At 38.5% G+C, this 22,168-nt stretch overlaps 1 protein-coding gene across 2 annotated transcripts in view; it reads right to left on the bottom strand.

Moving 5' to 3' along the window:
• nlgn2b (neuroligin 2b) overlaps nucleotides 1-19,336 on the bottom strand; it is a 65,863-nt gene extending 46,527 nt beyond the window's left edge. Inside the window, exon 1 of one of the 2 annotated variants that reach the window (XM_046038836.1) lies at nucleotides 18,585-19,336. The gene's annotated coding sequence lies outside the window, so the exon portion shown is untranslated. The remainder of the gene's footprint in view (nucleotides 1-18,584) is intronic. The other variant, XM_046038833.1, reaches the window with a different exon arrangement.
• Between the last annotated feature and the right edge of the window lie 2,832 nt (nucleotides 19,337-22,168).

The raw sequence follows: 22,168 nt of genomic DNA, 5'->3' as shown, positions 1-22,168 counted from the left end.
TCAGGTTATCTATAGATATCTATAGACTATCAGAACCAGATGCACGGAGCCCGGACATACACCTTAATAATCAGTTTCAGCACAGACAGAAAAAAGACAACACCTCATCCTGATGTTGTCAGACCATATATAGTGGATACCCACATTGGTTGCTGGTGTTCATTGCAGCAATGCATCAATGCAATCCCCATATTGGCACAGGGAAGCCGCCCCTCCTATCAACACAGGAGGTCTATCCACAGTTAAAATCATAATTTTCAAGCTGTTTGGTGTGTTACAAATGTCAGACATGTATTTACGATACGGGATACTTATTAAATAAAAAAATGTCCATACCATAATACTTTATCTTTTAGTAACAGTAATATTACAAAAACATTTAAATCTGCTGTGCAGAACTTTTGTTTCCTCTTTCTGATGGTGAGAGTAATTAAAACAACTCCGTCGACACGTGCTTATGATGAATAGGCTCTGCCATACTGAGTTGCTGCTGTCGCAATGGTCATTCCCTCCTTCAACTCTGGTAAACCAATCATTGCTGGTGGGAATAAAACACATCAGTACTAGTTCGTCAGTGCGGGAATGTCGCCAAGAACATCAGATTTAAAAACTCTGGTGTACTATGAATACAGAGAGATTTATCTGGCGGTGAGAGGCTTAATCTACATTGTGTGAACTCGTTTGACTGTAAAGGACATTCATTTATATGTAAAAGTCCCTCTTTGTAAAACTATAGCTTTAAGATGCACCTACCTGACATAATTTGTTTCTAAGTATATTCATTGTCCCCAGAGGATGATTTCTAAATATCTTCATGACCCCCTCATTCCTTTATCTTTCTACTATGCATTGCCTTCTTCAAAACCCTTGGCACAATTTCCATTACATTTGGACTGCATAGTTATTGTCCCTTACAGGGTGTTATAAACCGTTTACTAAATTATTTATATGCTGCTTATAAATGCTAAATAGGGGACTTCAAGTAAAGTGTTAGCGTTAATCTGTTTGAGAAAATAAACATTTTAGGATGTTAGTTTTTCACAGGGTTAATTTCATAGGGACCCCACACTTGTGGAGAACCACTGTGTTGTAAGTGCTGATGAAGGCTGTGAGCTTCATCCCACAATTTATTATATTTACCATAAGCTGTCCAGACTCAAAGAGCAGCTCAATCAGATACTATGGCTTCTCCATCTGCCACTGCTTCCCCGTCCTCATCACTTTGCAGCCAGAAAAGTGTGGGAATATCCACAAGGAAATATCACTTTACACTTATTGTAACTGCAATTAACCCAAGAAATGACTGCAAACATTTCATTTGAGATAAGGGCTTACTGGACAGATCCTGACTGAGCAGACAAGACTGCAAGCTCAAAAAAAGATCTAAACAAATGAAATGTTATTATATTTCTTTGCTACACTGCAGCATGGATTCACCCCAATAATTATCAACAGGAAAACACAAGTTAGGATTTTAAAAGTTCACAAATGAACAAGTAGAAAGTCAGTTAGAGGGGCCTTAATGAAGCATCAATGCAGGTTATTAAAGTAGCAGCAGGGATCATAAAGCAGCAGGCAGTAGGAGCAGATAGGAGATGTTAGACAAAACACCCTCTGTCACTGCTGGACCAGAAAATCAATATGTTGCTGTTGGTCACCACTGTTCTTTCTGCGTAATACCTGTAGATCACATGGAAACCCCTTTATCTAAGAACTCTCCTCACCAGCACACACACACACACACACACACACACAGAGTAAGACATCTTGACATCTACTGGCCAGACACTCTTACAAAGTAGGTATAGCTGAGCATTGCTGCCTCTAGGGGACTGTTACTTCTTATTTATCTGTTTTCTTAAGTGTGTTTGGTAGATGTGAGTGGGAGAATGTGTCATAAAGAAGCCAAGTTGTGTGCACAATCTGGTGACACGCTAATTAGCGATGATCGAGGTGAAATGCTAGCTGTGTTCGCGTGTGTATAGGTGTCTGTGGGCAATACACACAGTTTGAGGGAGCAGTCTGACAGCTGCTTTGCCTCAAGCTTAAAGCTAATTTAAGAATAAAATGGCCCACTGAGTTAAATAGAGAAGGCAGCTTAGCCATGTTTATGTGATTGCCCAGTCTCATTGTCTCTACTGTTAAATGTCAATATTCAAATAATAATAGGAATGATGCTGATCATAATGTTTTTCAAATGTAAAATCTAGAAAAAAAATAAGAGAGAGGAAACGGAAAGGGTAGTTGCAAAGATGAAGACAATACATAAAAGTATGTCCAGAGGGGTGCAATTTAAAAGGAGATTTACAGGATAACATTGAATTAACTAGCTTACGTTCCTCAGGCAGGCACGTTTCAACGCTAAGCCCCCCGGGCAAAACTGCAATCAGCTTTATTCTTGACTCTAGACTGAGAAAGAGTCAAAGAAAGCCCGAGGATCTCGGGCTGACAGGAAACTCCAAAGTCTGAATCTAGCCACGGGCCACACGTTGCTTTAGCCTACTTTAAATGTAATCATTGAAAAGTGATGACACAGAGCCAGATGCCCCATAACATCGCACAAGTTTACATCATGCATCAGTGTTTTGGAAAGTATCCCGAGGACTCCCAAGCAATATACTGTCAATGTGTGTCTCATGTTCTTGATGAGTGGATGTGTTATGAATATTTTGCTGTCTGACTAATTGATTACCGGCTGTGACAGCCACATCCAACTGACACGCCAATCCCTCTCCCTTTATTTGGAGTGCGTCTGGAAAGGACATGTAGTAAGTTCACTAATAATCACTAATAATATACTAATATTATAATAATGTCATGGGGAAAATATACTAAACGTACTGTTCTCACTGACCAAAGGACTGCACTGTAGATGTATTGGAAACGCTCATTGAACATTGAAGGAATATTTTACAGGACTTGAAATGTAAGAGGTTAGTTTTTTCAAAATGTTTTGCGCTACAAATTAACAATATGGCTGACTGTCAAACAAATCCAGGGTTGCCAAATTACTTAAAGCTGATAATTCTGTAATCTTTTGCCACAATATTAATATTGAACAATTAACAAGTAACTTGTTGTAGATGCACAGATGCAAAATATTACAGTTTGCCAGCAGCCACTGAAATTAAGATGTGATTGTGTCTGATAGTTAGTATTTATTTTTAAAAGCCTTGTTCTCTGGATTGATCGCATCAAATCAAATCTGTGCTTTCCTAAAGAGGTTTAAGGTTTATTCAGTAACAACTGCTGATGTAATTTCTGCACGTGTCCTTTTTTGGTGGTTGTAAGCTCAGCCTACTCACAGCAAAACTGAAGGAGGTTTGTGATTACAGGAAGAATGAGAAAGTGTGCAGTTGTGTGAGGGGGTGTGGAAAAGAGTGAGAGGTCAAAAAGAGGAAGGAGAAGAGGATGGCTTAAAAAAAGGCAAGGAGGAGTAGAGACCAATGGGAGGAAACATAGAGAGAAAAACTGCCATGGCTAACACAGAGGCAGGTGCAGAAAGCAGGGGTGACATGCGTGGTTAAGTGGTTTGCTGAATGTCAAGTTACGGCTCATCCTGTAATCCCCTTTCTTAAAGCCCCACCATACTGAGAGTTTGCAAACAAAACTTGGCAGCTAAAGATAAAACGTGCGGTAAACTCCAATAAAACGTGTGATTTACATATGTAGACCATAGCATGTTGAATGGCATGAAATTAAACACTAATTTGATTTGATGCAGATTTTTTGAGCTACACTTACAGTATGGCATGTGCAAGGATCTTTAAACACATGGTGTTAAAAAGACTATTATACTATTGAGGACTTTCTCATCAATGGCTTTTTTCCTACTGTGCAGGAACAATGGCATGAAAGGAAAACTTAATTAAAAAAAATAAATAAATAAAGCACTTAAACCCCATTGTTTCATTTTACATCAAATGTGCTGGCGTGGAATCAAACCATGTCACTATGGTAGTAGTTTTGGATACTACACATTTCCAAACAGCCATTCTGCCATCAAGTTTCCATCGTAACTCATTTCAAACCAATTCAATTTCAGTGGTGTCAAAAGAGAAGTAGCTTGGCTGTTTACTGTGGTTTTATAAGCCACCCTTGAAAAAGAAAAGATTTGTTTCTAGGAGGCAATAATCTTGATTTCTCTGTACAGTGTGTTATTGTGCACTTATATTTTGAAATTTATAACAGGGCTTTATTGGCTTTTATAAGTAACCTGCCTTTTTGCAGGATGTAAGGTGAACTAGTTTTTCTTATAGGACAGAGAAATTTAATTAACATCAAACTACACTAAAAATATAACCCAAGTGTAAAAACAAATGTCTTAAATATCACATGCCCTTCCAGCAGTGTGTTATGTAATATATAGCTATTTTCTGTCAATTAAAATTGATTTTAGGGGCAATTGATAGCCCTACACGATAGTGGGTACATTTATGTCTGCTCTAATAGCCATGTATACTAATTAAGACAGGGGTGAGCAAACTATGGCCTGCAAGCCAACTGCGGCACACTGCCAGATTTTATTTTTATAAAAAAAAAAATTGGATTTGGCTTTAGCTTATTTATAATAAATTGCACTGTATATATATTGCATATCCTAGTTCAAACACCTGCTTGTGATTCCACCAGATGTGCCGCAGCGTGTTTTGGGAAGAGCTGCGGATGCAGATCTCCATTCTGCTCTGTGGAGAATACACGCCTAGTGTATTTTTGAATGAAGCCACGTCAAGATACACAGAGCTGATCGAACCAGGCAGGAAGTCAGACACATAAAATGGCGTTGAAAATCTGGTAATAGTAGCATCGCAAAAATCACGGAATTATCACATCAATGCAATTGTGGCAAGAGTGAATGCCGTGACTTTTTTTCTGTATGTGGCCCACAACCTAACCCCTAACCCTAATTCACTTTGGAAACTTGCATTGTTCTTATATAAGTCCAGTTATGTCCTAAAAAATTAAACCCAAAATGTGGTCATTTAGATTTATTAATTTCATCTTTTGCATAAATAAAATCACTATTATCCACTTACATTGGAATGTTTTGCATTTAGGTATTTTGTTACCCACTATCCCTCCAATCCCCAGTGGAAAGTGCAATACGCTTTAAGGAGCATCCTGACAGTGAGCGGCTGAGAGACACATGTCAACCACACCTGCTTCATTCTTACATAAGATCATGTGAGTACAAAGAAATACTGGGCTGGAAACAGCACACATGGTTGACACCATGCAGCACATTTACACAATAATACTCATTGCTAGAGAAGTGTGCAGTCAGTGGGGGGATTCGGAAGAGCAGCTGGAGTCTGCACCAGTGTGGGCAGATAGGGGCTGTGCTGGAGAAGCAGCGTGAGATTTAAGATGAGGTGACATGAATTTGCAACAGAAAGGCGGGAACATGGAGTTATATTAGTGACACTGAGTGATATGCAGATGTAATGAGACAAAAAGACTGCAGTGCACTTAACAGATGTATCTGTTAAGGTGTATGGACAGTGACAGATAAGAGGTGGGAATGAAGGGTAACCCATGGTTTAATGGGAGATACGGGAGACATGTAGAACTATTTAAGAAAAGCAGGTGATGATCTGAGATGTGAAAAATGTGCGGCTACGCCATTAGAATTTCTAATTTTAACTGGGAGATTTGGTTGGTCTAATAATTTAATTGATTAAAAGTATCTTGACCAACAACGCAGAAGCCCAGGGACATGTGGTGTAAACAAGGTTTTTGGTGTAGTACCTGGTCGTGTCACAAGGTCTGGCCTGTTAATAGTTAATATTAATGAGATGGAGTTGTCAGCATGTAAAAGCACCAAACTTAGAAAAAAGAAGCGCCCCTCTTCCTCTGCCCTTCATAGATGATCACTATGGCAGTCCTGAGAGCTGGGTAACTCCCCTGATGGAATAACCAGTTGTGTTGATGACACTGTCCAGTTACCAAACTAGCAGCTTCAACAGAGCTGAATCACTCCTCGTCTGTTTGACGCTGTGAGTCAGAGGAGAGCACCACTGTAGCCACAGAGCTAACGATGGAGACAAACAGAACTTCCCAAAAACATCAAAGCAAGCCAGGAACTTTCTAAAAAAACATCCCACTTTTCTGGGTGTAAATCCTGTCTAGTGAAAGTGCAATTTTAAGATTCCTATTTTTGTGCTTGATCATGTAGCTAAGGTATGGTTTATTTCTTAAATATATCAGTTATGGAGAGATTGGTTTAACCTACTTCCTGTTTACTCTGTAGAAGCTACAGCTTTGTTTGTTGATACAGGAAAATACGTTTTAAGTGGTAGATCTAGGTAGCAATCTAATTTATGTTCTCCAAGTAAGCCTGGAACTTATGCAGCATTATTTTGTTATTGTAATTTTAATCATGTATATTTAATTAATTGATCAAATACTTATTTTTACTAGCAGTTTACAAACACTGTTATAGAAAAACGTACACTTGGTGCTGCATGATATTGTAATGGTTAATCGACTATTGATTGTTTACACGTCCAATACATGCTTCAGGAAAGTGCTTCAAATGTGCATTCCTAATAGGAATCTTTTATTAATCTAGATGTGGTATTTCACAACATAGTAACTGCATATGTAAAATGATCAAATTGGCGTTCAGTGCAATAAACTTTCACTGGCATTCATTACACCATTAATAAAAAATACTAACATTCATTACAAGGAATAAATTATAAACATCATCCACCAAACAACCCTTTTGCCATTAAAAAACCATCACCTTGGCTCCTATCATTACCCCATTCAAACCATTATAAATAAAGCCTTTCACAATGCAAGTCTGGTTTGTGCTATACAGCAATGCTTATCAAAACTATATTGAATAATGATGAGTCCTTGCTATGTTGTGTGGAACAGAACTCCAGATGAACAACTTGAGGGGGGCAGCATGTTTTAAATACTACTGCATATGAATTCTGAATAAAAGCTGGGTTTATATAAGCCTTTATCCAAATATAATGTTATTCAAGAAGACAATCTGCAAAAATATGAATAAAATCACATTACATTCATTTCTGTGTTGGTTCCATTGGATTTTGCATGTTAGGTTTTCCACTGATCCGTAAACATATTCCATGTGTAGACCGATTCAGATTTTTTTTTAGGTATTTTATGGTGAAAGTGCTAAAAATAAAAGTCTACTTATACTTTAACACTTATATAGTGCCCCCAAGTATCACCATATTATTGACATATTTGGTCAATAATAGTGATATAGTATCGCTCAGCGATTTTGTAAATCACAAGATAGATCACACTATGAAATCCCTCCATGTGAAGTCTGTATCACTGCCGTTTTTATTAAGTTAGATGTTTAATTGTCCAATATAAAAGATATCATGCATGACAGAGTTAGGAGGTACAATGACTGAGCTTCACTGGGTTGAAAGAATTGTGAGGGGAAGTGGAAGGTTGAATGTGATTAATTTTAGCCTTTGGACTGCAGATGCTCAAAGTTATTTTTGATACGATTACACCAACATGTTACTATGTCTCTTTTTGTGATTTAACGCTTATCTTTCTTCCTCTAACTGCTGTGGCAATGTACTGTAGTCCAGCTGTGTTCTGAGTATCCAAACAAATTAATAATTAAAATGTTTTCAGAAAGGCTGGGATAACCTGCATAGTGTTTTTGCTCTTTGGCAACACACCACTCTTTAGCTCGGAAAATAAACCAGAGGAGGTCTATATGTGTAAATGCAGTTACTCCTGCAATATCGACATGGGATCCCAAGAATAACAAATTGACTTTTTTGTTTAGTTGTTTTCTCTTTATCTTACTGTTGTTTGTTCAAAAAAGGGAAAGTGGCCTTGTTGCATTGTAGTCTGAACACCATAATCATCAGCTCACACAAAAGCAATCCCTGACATTTTGATGCACTTTAGAAAAACCAAGGGAAATTGACATATTTAAAACACAGTTCTTAAAGGATTATGGTTTAGGGTTACGCTGACCTGATTAGCAAAATAACATTTGCCTTTTTTATTAATCGCAGCTCCAATCCACGACTTTTAATTGTCTAACCCTATCTGTATCTTGAGTTAATAAAAAGGCAAATGTTAATTCTCAACTACATTTTTTCACAAAACCTTAAAGCTATAATCCTTAAGAGTTTCATGAAATCATTCATACTGTTTAGGGTCGACATTTTCTGTAATATATTTACATTCAGTAATTATTTCTCTATAGAGTACTTTTTATTAGTAGCGGCGGAGTCCACCAATCAGTTACGCTTGATTCAGACTGCCTACCAAGTCACAAGAAATTCACAGGAAACGATGCAGCATGTTATCGTGCAGTTTTAATTCATTGATAACAGCCTCACTACTCTTTTTCACTGTATGAGAGCTGTATTCATTTACTGCTAAAAACAGAATATGCTACTGCCACATACTTCAAATCAACAGTGTTCCACTGGTGAGGCTTTTATTGTGAAAAAAGCCACAGGAAATGCAATGTATTTGTCTCCATGGTCAATGCTGAAAGCAATCACAAAATCAGTTTTAAATACTGCAGGGAGTAGGGGAGCAGTCAGGAACAGCCAATGAGTTGTCGGATGAAGAGCTGAAGGTGACAGGCTGCATACCACCTTCTCGTAACCACCACACAGCGCGTGTGCATAATAGAAAAGGGCCAACATAGCATAGAGTAGCTGCCATGTGCTGATATTGTAGAAATGAGAATTTTTTAAAATGCTGGCTTTGGATGAAACGAAACAGACAAAAAAAAAATAAATTGAAGGTAATCAAGGGTTTTGTAGAATTGTGCAATATTGCAATTCCTGTCGTAGGGTTGCGAAATCAGCATCAGGAAATAAGAAAATTCTCATTGGTGCATCCTTATTTGCAAAGTCCTTTCCTTATCATCTTTTGGAATTATCAAACAGGTTTATGTCTATTATTTCTGCACATATGCAAGTAATGAGGGCAAAACAGGCAGAGGAATTGGCAATACTGGTTGAGATGCAACATATACTGTAGATCATGTGTTATTACACTAACACTATCAATGGATACACAGAGCAGATCAATATTAATAGTGTGAAATGAAGCCCCTTTTAACCTCATATAGGTGGGGACTGGATAAGGAAGGAATAGTCATTATTTGGGAATCTAGATGCACAGCATGGAGGACAACTTATTGATCCTGAACTTGATATTAAATTACAGGGTCAATCACACATGGGAACCTAAATTATTCATATACTATATGTGTGGGAGATAACAGGGCACACTATATTTGATCGCAGACAGTCATGATAATCAGTCATGCAGCTGGTCCTAAAGTTACACACTGCTCATCTGTTCTGGGAGGGGAGAGCAGACTGGCTTCTTTTTCCAGACAGAAGAGTTCAGCAACACGTCCTGGAACATAAGCCTGCTTTATTGTCTCACACTTGACTCAGGATCATCATTCATTTGAGTAAATACATAAAGATTACTTTGCCATGCTATTCGAGCTGCCCCAACACAAAACGGCCACTGAAATTTAAATGTTGCCTTAAGAGGACGGTCACGTTCAGAGGAAAGTGTACCTTGACAGATGGTCTGGCCGCATTGATGATGTGTAAGTTAGCTTAAGTAGAGCACTGAGACTTGCTGTATGTGTGATGTATTCTGCTGAAATGATTTGTATGCCCAAATGTGCTGAGAGCTTCCCTGTACGCCAAAGGTACTGCACTGAGGTCAGCTGAATAAAAGATGGGGGATGTAATTTGGATTTCAGTGCAAGTAGTAGTAGACTTTTTAGCTTGCTAAAATGTGATTATATGTATGCTTTATCCTATACAGTGTTTACATTGTATTGTATCGTCTTTCCTCTGTTATTTAATTAAATAATCTTTAATTGTTCTATTTGACAGTACAAATATAATGTGTATGTGTAAAATATTTCAAGAAAAAGTAGACAGCAGTATTTTATTAACACCAATTGTTTATACAAGACAGTAAAACCTCAGAGTAAAATTAGACATGCAGCCTGACAACTGAATATAAATGTGTATTTTATATTAATATTATATATTATATATAATCCAAAATACAATACTAAAGGATGGGTTGTTAATAAATTGCCAGAATGTTAATTGCTACGCCTTTGTGTTCATGGCTAAAACATGACTCCTCTTACGTTGCCAAATTGAGAGTCATGTTGGTTCAGGTAGGGCACTGGGTTTCTGTGTGTCATCAGCTGATCAGTATCAGCTGATTCTTGCAATCACTATCAGATTAAAATGAGGTAATTAGGTGGTCTTGATAATCTGACAAGCTCCTGTGATTATTCATGTCACTGCTTTTGTTACGGGTTGCACGCCCGCCACACAGGCTCTCCATCGCAGCTTGAAGTGCCTTCAAATGCAGAGCATTTTTTCCACCAAGTGCAACTGGGCATTTATTTTCAATGAATCGTCCTGAATTCTTTGATGCAAGTGTCTGACTGAACTGTCTGACATTTGTCAAGAGCACTGTACAGTGTAGTGGCCTCAGTAGTCCACCATGTAACTCCTTGATTGTGAGAAATCAGGTGTGTGATATAAAAGACTTCACTAAAACTGACCTTGATGTAACAGCAAGTTCAAGTGATTTGACCATGAGGACACTATGAAGCTTTATTTACAATGGCCATTCATTTTTCTTTCTTTAATTTTTACATATATAGTAGGCACAACAAAATCCAATAAAGATTTCAAGTTGTATTAAAGCTATCAACAGCCATAATTTTTGAGACAAAAACACTCTTATGGCCTGGTGACACCAGCATTTAAAATTTAAAAAGATATTGAAATGGAATTGGCACAAATAATAGCAAGCCATTAAGACAGTGCTGAACTGAGAGCAAGAAAGACCAAAATGATAGAAGCTATCGCACCTTGTGTTGCTCAACTTTTATTTCACCACCTCTGTTGCTGTATAACTGCTCCAAGAGGAATGGTTTGTAGACAGTGATGAGAAGTCAATGGAGCAAGTCATTTTATTGAATAAACTGTGTGTGTATTTTCCCATTAGCAACCAAGATAGCTTGCTTACTAACAGTAAGAAAGCAAGCTCTCTAGCTTGGAGAGCTTTTCGAGCCCTATATTGCTAACTGACAATAACTGACAGTTAGCAAGCTTGCAAGCTTAGAGGGCATTTTGCCCCCTTCACTAACTCTTTATTGAATGAAATGGTGTACGGTGCAATACATCACCAAGCATTTAGAATGCGCAACTTTCTGGGGTGAATGGGCCTTTAGCATGCATGCAACCAAAGAGGGAAAAGGTGCCCATGGTTTAAGGAATCAGTCCTGTCACTGTAAACTCATACACTGTTGGTAACTCCCCCCCAGTTGACTGGCTGGCTACATTTACATTACATTTACCATGCAAATAAATTATCCTATGGTGATTATGGATGTTATTTAAAGTATCTGGAATTCCAAATGTTTCTTTATGCGAGTGTAAGCAGAGCCTTTTTCACTGCAGAAATTCATGTTTTAATGATTTACTTTGCTATAATTAAGACATAAACCAGATTGTCTTTTCAAAAATGAAAAAAGAGAAGTGAGAATTTACTGGAATCATCTGTGTCATTTTTTAAAATTAAATTTAAGTACCCTGCTTTATTCTGTCTTGTTTTCTGATATGAAATGCTTCATGCAGCCTCACTGTATTATGGCACAAATATCATGCCTTGCTAATATAATAACCTATAACACATTTCATGCATATTTATAATGACTTATGCAAAAGGACATGGATTTTGTTAAATAGGCCATAGGAAATACTTGAAATTAAGAGAAACATTTCTTTATTTTTTTCATGTTTTTATTTTTAAGATGACTTTTTTCATCCACTTGCACCAGGCTACTGATTCTGCAACTGGCTGTGAAACTTTCAGGCCAACCTTTCGCACTGCTCATACAAATTAAGGTTTACTGCCTTCAAAGTAGAGGTCTTGGCCTGTTGAGAATGTTGTCACCCTAATATTTCCACATTGTGTAGCTGTTTGGGAGTGGGAGTCGTGAGGAAGAAAGCCCAGTGAACAGACACAGGCGTTTTCGAGTTAACAAGGACGGACAATAATGTTAAATTTAGATGAACACTCCAGAGACCTTGACTCATCAGAACTTTTGACATAACAAACTAAGATTAAGGGTAATATCTACCACTGACTTTCTGACTTAAACAACACTGAAACAATGCACTAACAATCCTTCATACACCAACAAAAATGGTCAACAAATACTGTAAGGGCCAAATCAGCATTTCATAATCCACAGTGTGACAATAACTGCACCCAGATCATCATAAATCACAGGATTAAACCAGCTGATGTAATGTAACACACTGCAGTACCCCAAACAGTAGACACTATGTATAAAATGTCTGTTGCTGAAAAATGATATGAGCTAGTGGGATGCCTGGTTTTTTAGCACAGGGCTTCAACAGAGCAGTTACCTCAACGTTTAGTTAATTAAAGGTCAAGTAGAGTACACAGTTGTGTTTGGAACACCAAACATTTTAATTAAATCAAAAAAAGGGTTTAATTTTCATATTTCACATATTTCACATTCAAGGTTTCTGGTGTTGCCATTTGCAGTGATGTGTCAAACCTTGCTGTTGATGGTTTGTGTCTGATTTTCCACAACCAACCCAGGTCCTCACAATGAAGAGGATTTTTTTATTGCCTGCTTACCACATTTATGGCAAATACAAACCTTAGGATCACCTACCCGTGCCCACTGGTTCCACTAAAAATTGAGAAGCTGATGGTGGTTCCTTAGGAGGACTTCTGGATTTCTCTACTTTGGACAACTGGGTGTACTTCTGTCATCACAAGTATGAATGTCTTATTCTGCGGCTTGTCTTTGCACCGTTGGCATGAAACAAGCTTTTAAAAAATGTTCATTGAAGACAAAATGCACACCATTTTCAATGTCAGGTATGATTTGAAAAGCCTTTTCAGGCCCCAGTATTATTCAGAGTATTACTCATTTCAGTGCTTGTCAGTGTTTACCTCAGATCATAGCTATGTCTTAAAATGTCTGTGGATAACATTGTCTAACGTCTTACTGTTACCTCTTTGGTTTATCTTTATAATTATTCAGACATCTCAAAGAGCCAGTAACTACACTACACGCACTGTTTCTTTTTGTTTGTGGTCAGTGTACGCCAGTCTTCACGAATGTTTTGTCCCTTTTACGTCAACTTTATATTGGCTACACTGGGTTTCCAAAAGGCAATGAATGCACTGCCAAGCACCAGACAATAAGGACATACACTGGTGTTTTTTTCCACTGAGCCACAGTGCACTTCTGCACTAGAAGTAGAGAGTAGGTGGGGGCAGGGTTATTAACATTTCCTTTAGCACCATATTTCATATTTGTTCAGACATTAAAGTTCCTCACTGTATCCCAAGCCAATAAAACCAGCATTAGCTAACTTCATACTGCAAAATGAACCGGCTATCATGTTCCCATCTGAAAATGTAGAAACTATGACATTTAACTAATAATAAATGGGCCGCCTTCCCCAACGCATCATGTAGGCTACAATTCAAAACTGCATATCTGCCCAATCCATGTCAACACTGCCCACACCTTTCTAAAGAGCACCAGCTGCCTAATGCGTGTGCTTTGTCATAGGCACGGTGAATTATGATCAGAGTAGTACAATGATCCACTAACACTGCTTGAAATAAACACATGCCATATCTGAATGGCAGCTCTGGCTTGTGTCCAAAAACATATCCGAGAATGAAATGTTACAGCTGCTTAATGGATCATGTCTGATGAACTGAAGGGTGGAACTCTGTGATTCAGGAAAGGTGACGTGTCCCTTTTTAATGGGCTTGTGCCTCTGCTGCTAATAAAAGGCACATTAAATTACCAGGTATTTTAATGGGGTTTGGTGTGATATTCTTCCCAGACTTTTCAAGACAGTACCACACTTATCCTGGCTTATCTCATGGTTGACTGTTATGTGATATTGTTCAAAGGAGGTTACACAAGATGGTTACCATGGCATTTGTACAGGCGTTTCTCCAGCTTTACTGTGCTCACGGATAATGGGTCAGGTCAAGCTATTCTCCTGCTTTTCTCCTCCTTGGTCGTGATGTGACTGAGAGTTGGGTCATTTTAACCTCCCTTTTCTCTGACATAACATCTTCACGCAGAAATTTAAATCTCTGAGCCTCCATTTCAGCAGCTACACCGTTAACCCAGAACACAGTAAATGTTTTATGTAAAGATGTTGTAGCTAAGTTAGAAACTAGGCTGGTCAGATGGCGAACGCATGTATGGATAGCAATAGATGCCATGCCTCCAAGCTGCTCACATATAAGGCAATGAGTATGCTCGTGCTGTTTGGGGCTTCAGCCTAGCTTTTCTTGCTTCATGATAATTGTACACACTCAAAAAACAGGGCAGTGCTCAAAAATCTAAAAAGTCAAATGTGGTGTTGTATGTGTTTTTGTGGTATAAATGGGCAGCTTTCTGGACATAAAGTCAATGGGACTTGTTGCTGGTGCAGGCTACTTGATGTAGCCTACTACAGGCTACATCAAATCCCAATGTCCAGCCTCTCAGATTTTAAAGAATGTTCTTGAAACATCTCTGAAAGCTCAGAAAAGTCACACACAAAAAAAAGGTGAGCGCACAAGGGCTCTCTAGAGGACTTTTTGAGCCCTTGAAACACACTTTTTGTAAGTGCACAATCCTGCCGACTCTCCTTGAGGAACTGACCCACAATTCATTTTGTTGTGACATGAAAACAGGAATGACAGGGGAATCCCAGAAGCAAGCCCAAACAAAAACATAAGTCATGGAAGGTGCTGGAAAGGAGGCATGATGACAATTTGATACAGTTTTACTATTATTCAAATTGCAAACAACAATACATTTAAATAATTAAATTACTTACATAGCCATAAAGTAGCCACTGAGATTGGATTACAGTTATTCTAACATGCGCTGGCTTAAAATACTAGAATGACTTTACCAGTGATATCTGCAAAGATGATGTTTGGTCAAGAGCAGAAAATGTCTCCAAACAGCCTGGATCTGCTGTTACATTTAAATTATATGGTAATGGCACTTCAAGTGTATTATTGAATTTAAATACATATTTTATGTGAGAACATGTAATATTTTTGCACTTTTCGAAGTGTGAATGCATCATAGCGAGGAGACCACTCGTTTATTAACACTTTCCCCAATGTGGCCTCTTGATGTGATGGCAACATAGTGATACTGTACAATATAGCCCGACCGCTGATATGAGCTAATTGCAGATAAATAAGTATCAGTGTTTATAACAGCTGATAAAAGACAATTAAAAAAGTTTGTCCACCAGAGGGCAATATGCAACTCCCTTGTTGGCAACACCACCAAACACAGCTGTGCTTTTGTTCAAATTTCAGTTTATTTTTGAACTGCTTTATGTCATGTTATGTTGGTGAGCTCTCACAACTATGCGTAACAAAAGTTACAGATAATGTTTGTTTATCTTATGTGTTTTTAAAAAGAAGGAGAAAAAAGAATATCAGCCAGTACATCGGAATATCGGATTTTAAAATCCTTAAATATCATAATTAGTATCGGTCTTAAAATCCCATATCGGTCGGGGCTCTACTGTTGAGCTTAAATTGCTTTTTGTATGGGGAGTTTTTCTACTTATACTTGGAAACAGCTTGTTTTACAACAGGAGACAAGTTTCTCTGGTAGCAGCATAAGTAATAATGACTGAGACATTTGTCTACAGTGCAATGAGCATACATTTAAAATGGACAGCAACAAAAAACAGTGACCAAACAGACTATGGAGCTAGTTTATGGAAATTCAATGTTCCCCAACCATTGTTTTGGGATAGGGTTAGAAAATGCCCCCTGCCCCCTGAAAGAATAACAAAAATATATAGGCCTATGATTAGGTTATATATTCCAACAAAACAAAACAAAAACAAACGAGTGAGACAGAGTTGTTACACACAGGCAATTCACTGTAAATAGTTGTGGGATCTGTAAATAAATGTTGTTTATATATTTTTACCAAATTTATGTGCACTCGTTTCATTGCAGCTCACTGTAGAAATGCACGATACAAACAACCGCCCACTGTGCGTCACATCTACGACAATACCCTGTATCTGTTACACGCCCACCCACCCCCCGAAAAAAATCCTAAGGGAAACCATGGGAGAAGTAAAGATGCATTAATAAAACATGTAGGCACACTTGGAATTAAAGTCATAGTTTTTTGCTATATTTTCCATGCAATCTTTCTTTTTGCTGATTATATTACTTAAATTTAAACTTAAACTTAATCACACTTTTGTCTCTACTCAGATGGCCACAGTAAAATTAAGAAACAAATGGCACATACAGCACGTTTTTATACAGTATTAGCTCATTCTGTCTCACAGCCAGGCTTCTTGACTCAGTGGAACTGCAAATTTTGTTTTAAAAATGGAAACATTGGATTCATCCACACGGCACTGCAGCGTCAGAGAGCTGATGAAAGGCTCAAACTCATGTTCAACATATTAGCTATGTGTTATTTGAAAGCATACTGTGTGCACGTCAATCTGCGGCCATGCACTAAGCCTTTGTGTATCAGTTAGCAACAACAAGAAATGATGCAGATGAAAACTGACATCACTTATCAGAGTCTTAATGACAAATTCAAGTGTTTCATTTGTTTTACTTGCTTAGAGCTATAATAAGGTTATCAATTCAAAATAAAGCTTTAATCAAAAATTAAATTAACCAAGAACCAAAATTATAATACCCTAAATGGACAGTGCAAAAAGGCAGAATGATCTGATGCTGGGCCTATGTGATGGAAATAGTACTGATATTTGACAATGCTGCTCAGTAACTTCTGACACTTCAACTGGCTCACTCACAAATCCCCCAAACTTACATTAAACATAAAGACTGAACACATTTTGTTCTCCTCTTCATGTTGTCATCCAATCCATTAAACCGCCATTCTTTCTTTTTTATTGCATTGATCTATTTTCTCTCAGGAAACCAAATGACATTGTGCCATGCTACAATATTAGCATTACTGGTCCTTTATTGGATACAATAATCTGGGGATGGTGTGCGGTCACAGTATCTTTTCTTGGAAATTAAACAAAAAAATGTAGTCAGTTGATGGTTTTAAAGGTTAAAGTACATGTATTAACTGTTGTTTGGTTGATTACAGTGAGTGTATGATATCACTGCATGGCAAAGCATCATCCTGTAATGTTATTTGACACTAAATCTTGTGGGACCTTGCTAGTGAGTACACAGACAAAATGGATCAATTTCAGAAATAAATAATCAAAGTATTAGCTTGTAAGGAACAAAGGTTTTAAATGTCCCCAAGAGACATTTACATTTGGAGTACATTTTAGTACATATCTGCCAAAATGTGGTGTCCAGTCTTTGATCAATATAGCATGTACATTTAGCTTGTATGCAACATTTTGATTAATATATATGTATATGTATCCCATGCAAGTCTTCCAAGTCTTCAGCCATGTTCTGTTGCATCTGAGTAAGTCTCCAAATGCCAGTAACCAGGTTGACATGATGCCGGCCTAAGAAAGCAATCACAGCTATTCCAACAGTACATGAACAAGAGTAATACAAAATTCTGCGGAGGTCTACAAAATGACTTTATTGGCTTTCTGATGGATTTTAAATGTCACTCCTTCATAGCTAGAGGCACCATATCAGTAAGAAAAAACACCTTCATTCCCTAAAAATAAAAACATACCATTTCTCATCCATGACCTGTCAGAACAGAGGTCCTGTTGTCTGCCATTAACTGAGCACTGCCCAACCACCGCTGAATATTAATGGAGCCTTCCCTGGATCATCAGAGTGTGTGCATTTAATTCACAATCCTATCTGCATCTTCTAGGGCACAGACTTTGTGTGTCTGTGTGGGCGTTTGTGCACACTGTGTGTGTGTGTGTGTGTGTGTCTCCGAGCTGTTGTGGGTTTGTCCATTAGAGAGAGGACATCTTCTAAGTTCAAGGCCTGTCACACACTCTGGTTGAGATTAGTTATATTGCAGCATAGCGGCATGTGTGGCTAATTACGCGCTAATGCAGCCGTCTAAACATGTAATCACAGCATTATTAAAACAATCTATCCCTTCACAGCTAAGGGAAACAGGGCACTAGTGAAGCCCAATTGAGAACAGCAGCCGGTCTGATTGACAGTCTGCATGATGAGTGGATTCCAATTAAATCACATGAATATCATCGTGTTAAGCAGCGTGGCTGAAACGACAATACTGACGCCGAATGCACAAAGTAGACTGATCGTGTTAAGATGTGAAAGCTTGTCAACAGGCAAGGCCAATGGAAGGCTCCCACTGAAAGGGAGAAAATATGTGCTATAGCAACAAAGTGGCACGAGGATTTAACATTGAAGTCTCATTCTCGCAATTGTGACAGTGCGTCAAGATGGATAACGTGCGCAATGTGCGAAGTCACCAACGCGCACAGATAGCTACACAAAACCCATGATGGACAGACAATCTCCAGTCACGTTTAGGAGGAGGTGGTGAACATAAGGCTTACCTAAAAAGACTCGATGCAAGCACCGGAATTATGATGATGACGATGATGACGGCCCGTCCATCTAAACACGATTCTTCTTTTCTATCCTGTGCCGGTGGGTCGATGGTGTTTTAACTAGGCCATTTCTTCCCTGATCGCAATTATTTCTCAGGAGGGCAGCGCGTCGCAGGCTTTCGCACATCAGTACACCTTCTCGGTGTCTGTCTTTCTCCGGCTTTTCCAAAAAAAGCACACCTCATACTGCCCCCTCCTCCTCTCATCCCTCTCTGACAACACCCTGCTCTGTTCCTTATCCACGGATATTTGACTTTAATAGTGTTGAGATGCAGCAGCGGGTGTAATTCACACAGGAAAATAAGCAGTCAGTAAAATAAATGCGTAACGCTATAGCGGCAAGACCCTGCGCGTTGCTTCAAAAGTCAACGCAGTGGTCTGTCCTCTTTTCCCCATTTGTCCATGCTGATAATAATCCACGGTTTCTGCCCCACTGGAACCGCGAGGGCCTTCACAAACACGGATTGTTTGACTTAAACTGTGAAATAACGTTCTAAAGACACCCCACAAAATCAGGTGTCCAATGTTTTCTTTGCGCGCTTGCGTAGTGCTCTCTCTCTCTCTCTCTCTCTCTCTCTCTCTCTCTCTCTATCTCTCGCTTTCACTTGGTATCAGATGCTCTCCATAGAAAGTAGAGGCTCAGACTGACAAACAGCGCGGGGGTCTTCCGTTTAGCCTTCATGGTTTCAGAAGAGCACCATGAATGCTTTAAATATTGCAGTGATATTATGTTTGAAGCGCGATGCCTGCACTGAAGAGGATCCCAAGGCTTGTAGTTCAACAGCCCCCCCCCCCCCCCCCCCCCCCTCTCTCTCAGTGCGGTCTCATCGCCTCTCTCGCTTATAGGACACCACTTGCAATATTTCAGTCTCGCAGCTAGTTGTCATGACGAGGAGGTGCGACGCATAATTCAATGAGCAGACGCTTGTTCTGCTGAAATCGTCATGTGAAAGACAAAAAAATAATAATAATAAATTCAGCATTTGAAACACAGGGTAGGGATTTGGTTTGATTGTTTTTTGATGAGGATCTGCACCAGGCTGACGTCAGATTTTCTTTTGATTTCTTTTGCTTTTTGGTGCCAGGCATCGGTTCATTTCACAACACTAAACTATAATAATAATAATAATAATAGGCTACTTATAGACCCAGTAAGAAAGTAATAATAATAAAATAATAATGTTAAAACCTACAACTACTTCTACTACTACTAATAATAAAATGTTTATAATAAAGCGTATATTTAGAGAATGTTTCCATATAATGTATGTACAGTACCTAGTTAGGCTATATTGTCTAGGGTGTACCCTCCTCTCCTGCAATGTCAGCTGGGATCGGGATACATCTGGAAAGGACACTGATGACATCAGTGTGAGTGAACTGGCTGTAAAACCAAAACAATGAGCTGCAAAATGCTAAAATGCTCTGTAGAGATGATGGGAACTGTGGGAAAGTTATCAATGGGTTCTTCACTAAGGGTTACACCTTTCACATAAATTTATTCTGTTGTTAATATACAATTATTGATTCTAGCAGCATTTATTCACTCCAATTAATTGCTAGCATAGCCCAAAGAATGTTTTAGTCACAGCAGGTCACCTGAACATGCAAAAATGGGAATGTTGTCAATTATTAGAGACATTACTCTACATATTTGTTGAATTGTATGTCTGTAAAGAATTAATGAGTGAGCATTTTCTTATGTTGGTAATTCTCTCTCACAACTGCTTTCAAAGTCAACACTACTAAATATCTGCCATCGTTTTTCACAGAACTTATATATCTGTTTAATAAAGTGTTAACCTTATTATAGAACATTCTGCCAGAGAGAGCAGGGCCTTTTTCCGGGCTTTCAGCTAACTTAAAGTAGGTGGTTCCTGTATTATCTTTTTTTTCTTTTTTACGGTGGAGGCCAGAGACTGTGCTCTAATTTTTACACTCACTGCTCAGCCTCGTCAAACCTACTTTTGTTTGGTAGACTTAGAGAAGGGAATAGGGGGTGCAAGGGTTGTCACTTAGACGTGTGTTCTCAGGTGGGTTTTGGTCAGTGCCAAGGTGGTGTCAAGGTAAAGCCCTCAACACTACCAGTTGTGACTGAAAGTCAAGGTGTAGCTGAGGGTTGGAGCGTGTCTGGTTTGGTGACCTGAGCACCGCATCTCAGCTTTATGGTTAAAGAAGATTGCCGCTCTTGGGTTGGAAGTTCAGGTAGCTTTGGGTCTTGTTCATTAGGGAGGGTAACATGGTAGATTGCTCTAACATCCACAGTGATGTGGTGGTGAAGGGTGAGCTGAGTCTAAGTCCAGTCATCTGTGCCGAATGGAGTCAGTTGAGGTGGTTCAGCCATTTGAGTAGGTTGCCCCCGGGACACCTCCCAGGATGACTTCAGGGCATCTGGGAGATGATCCCGGGGGGATGAAATATCTCCTTTGGCCTGGGAATGCCATGGGATGTTCAAGGAAGTGGGAGCTGTGGCTGGGGAGGAAGAATCCTGGGCCACTTAGCCTGCTTCCCACACAACCCAAACCATAATATGAAACAGAAAATGCATAGATAGATGGATAAATGGAAACCAGAGTCTACTTAGAATATTATATCCATTAGTTTGATTGGATCTACAAAGCATCAATTTTTCTTGACCCTGTAATTCACTGTCAAAGTTTCACAAATATTGTCACAGTAGATTAATCACACAAATGTCAATGGGACTTATTGACTCCATTCTCTCTGAACAGTTATGATACCTGTTAATTAAGTGTGAATATATACTGTGCTGTACTGGAATACACCAAGGCAATATATTTTCATCTGAATCAGCTATAAGCTACAATATAAAGAGGACAAAAACCATTTTATATAATTGGGAAAAGATAACATGCCACTAATCTATCTGTAAAAACAAAATGAGTACTCACCTCATTTAGCTTGAAGGCACAAAGTGTTTTTGAGCATCATTTGCTGTGTTTCTCATAACTATGTCTTAAACGGAGTACTAAATCCTTAAATTACTAAACTTAAACAGTCTCTAGATTGAATGGTTTACCATTTTTATTGTTTCTAGTAGTTGTCAAACTATGTTCAGAAAGATTTATTTTGCCCTGTCACTGCTGAGAAGCTTAAAGTGTCCATGCAATTTAAAAAAAAACATACTTATCTCCTAATCTTATTTTAGCTTTAATTACTTAATTGGCTCCATCTTGTGAAAATATGAGATTTACACCAGTTTATGGTAAATTGCTTCTGATGAAAAATAAATAAATAAAATCAATGCATCGAAAAGATACAATCAACTATGTGAGTGACTGCAACAAGCTTGAGATCATTGTGTGTCAGAAATATTCTTTAAATCCATTGACAAGCTACAAGTCAAACGTGTCTCCTTTCTGACTCGATATCCAAAGCTGGAAAATTGACAGCTAATAAAAAAGACATCACTGTCTCCAACATGCACCGACTTCGAAAAAATAACTGACAGTGATGGCAAGAAAAGCCTTATTGTGACACAGAAAGAACAAACGCAAATGCCAAAGGCT

This window comes from Micropterus dolomieu, linkage group LG23 (assembly GCF_021292245.1).
Source record: "Micropterus dolomieu isolate WLL.071019.BEF.003 ecotype Adirondacks linkage group LG23, ASM2129224v1, whole genome shotgun sequence".
Classification (NCBI taxonomy): Eukaryota; Metazoa; Chordata; class Actinopteri; order Centrarchiformes; family Centrarchidae; genus Micropterus; species Micropterus dolomieu.
This window is presented reverse-complemented; position numbering and strand designations above follow the sequence as displayed.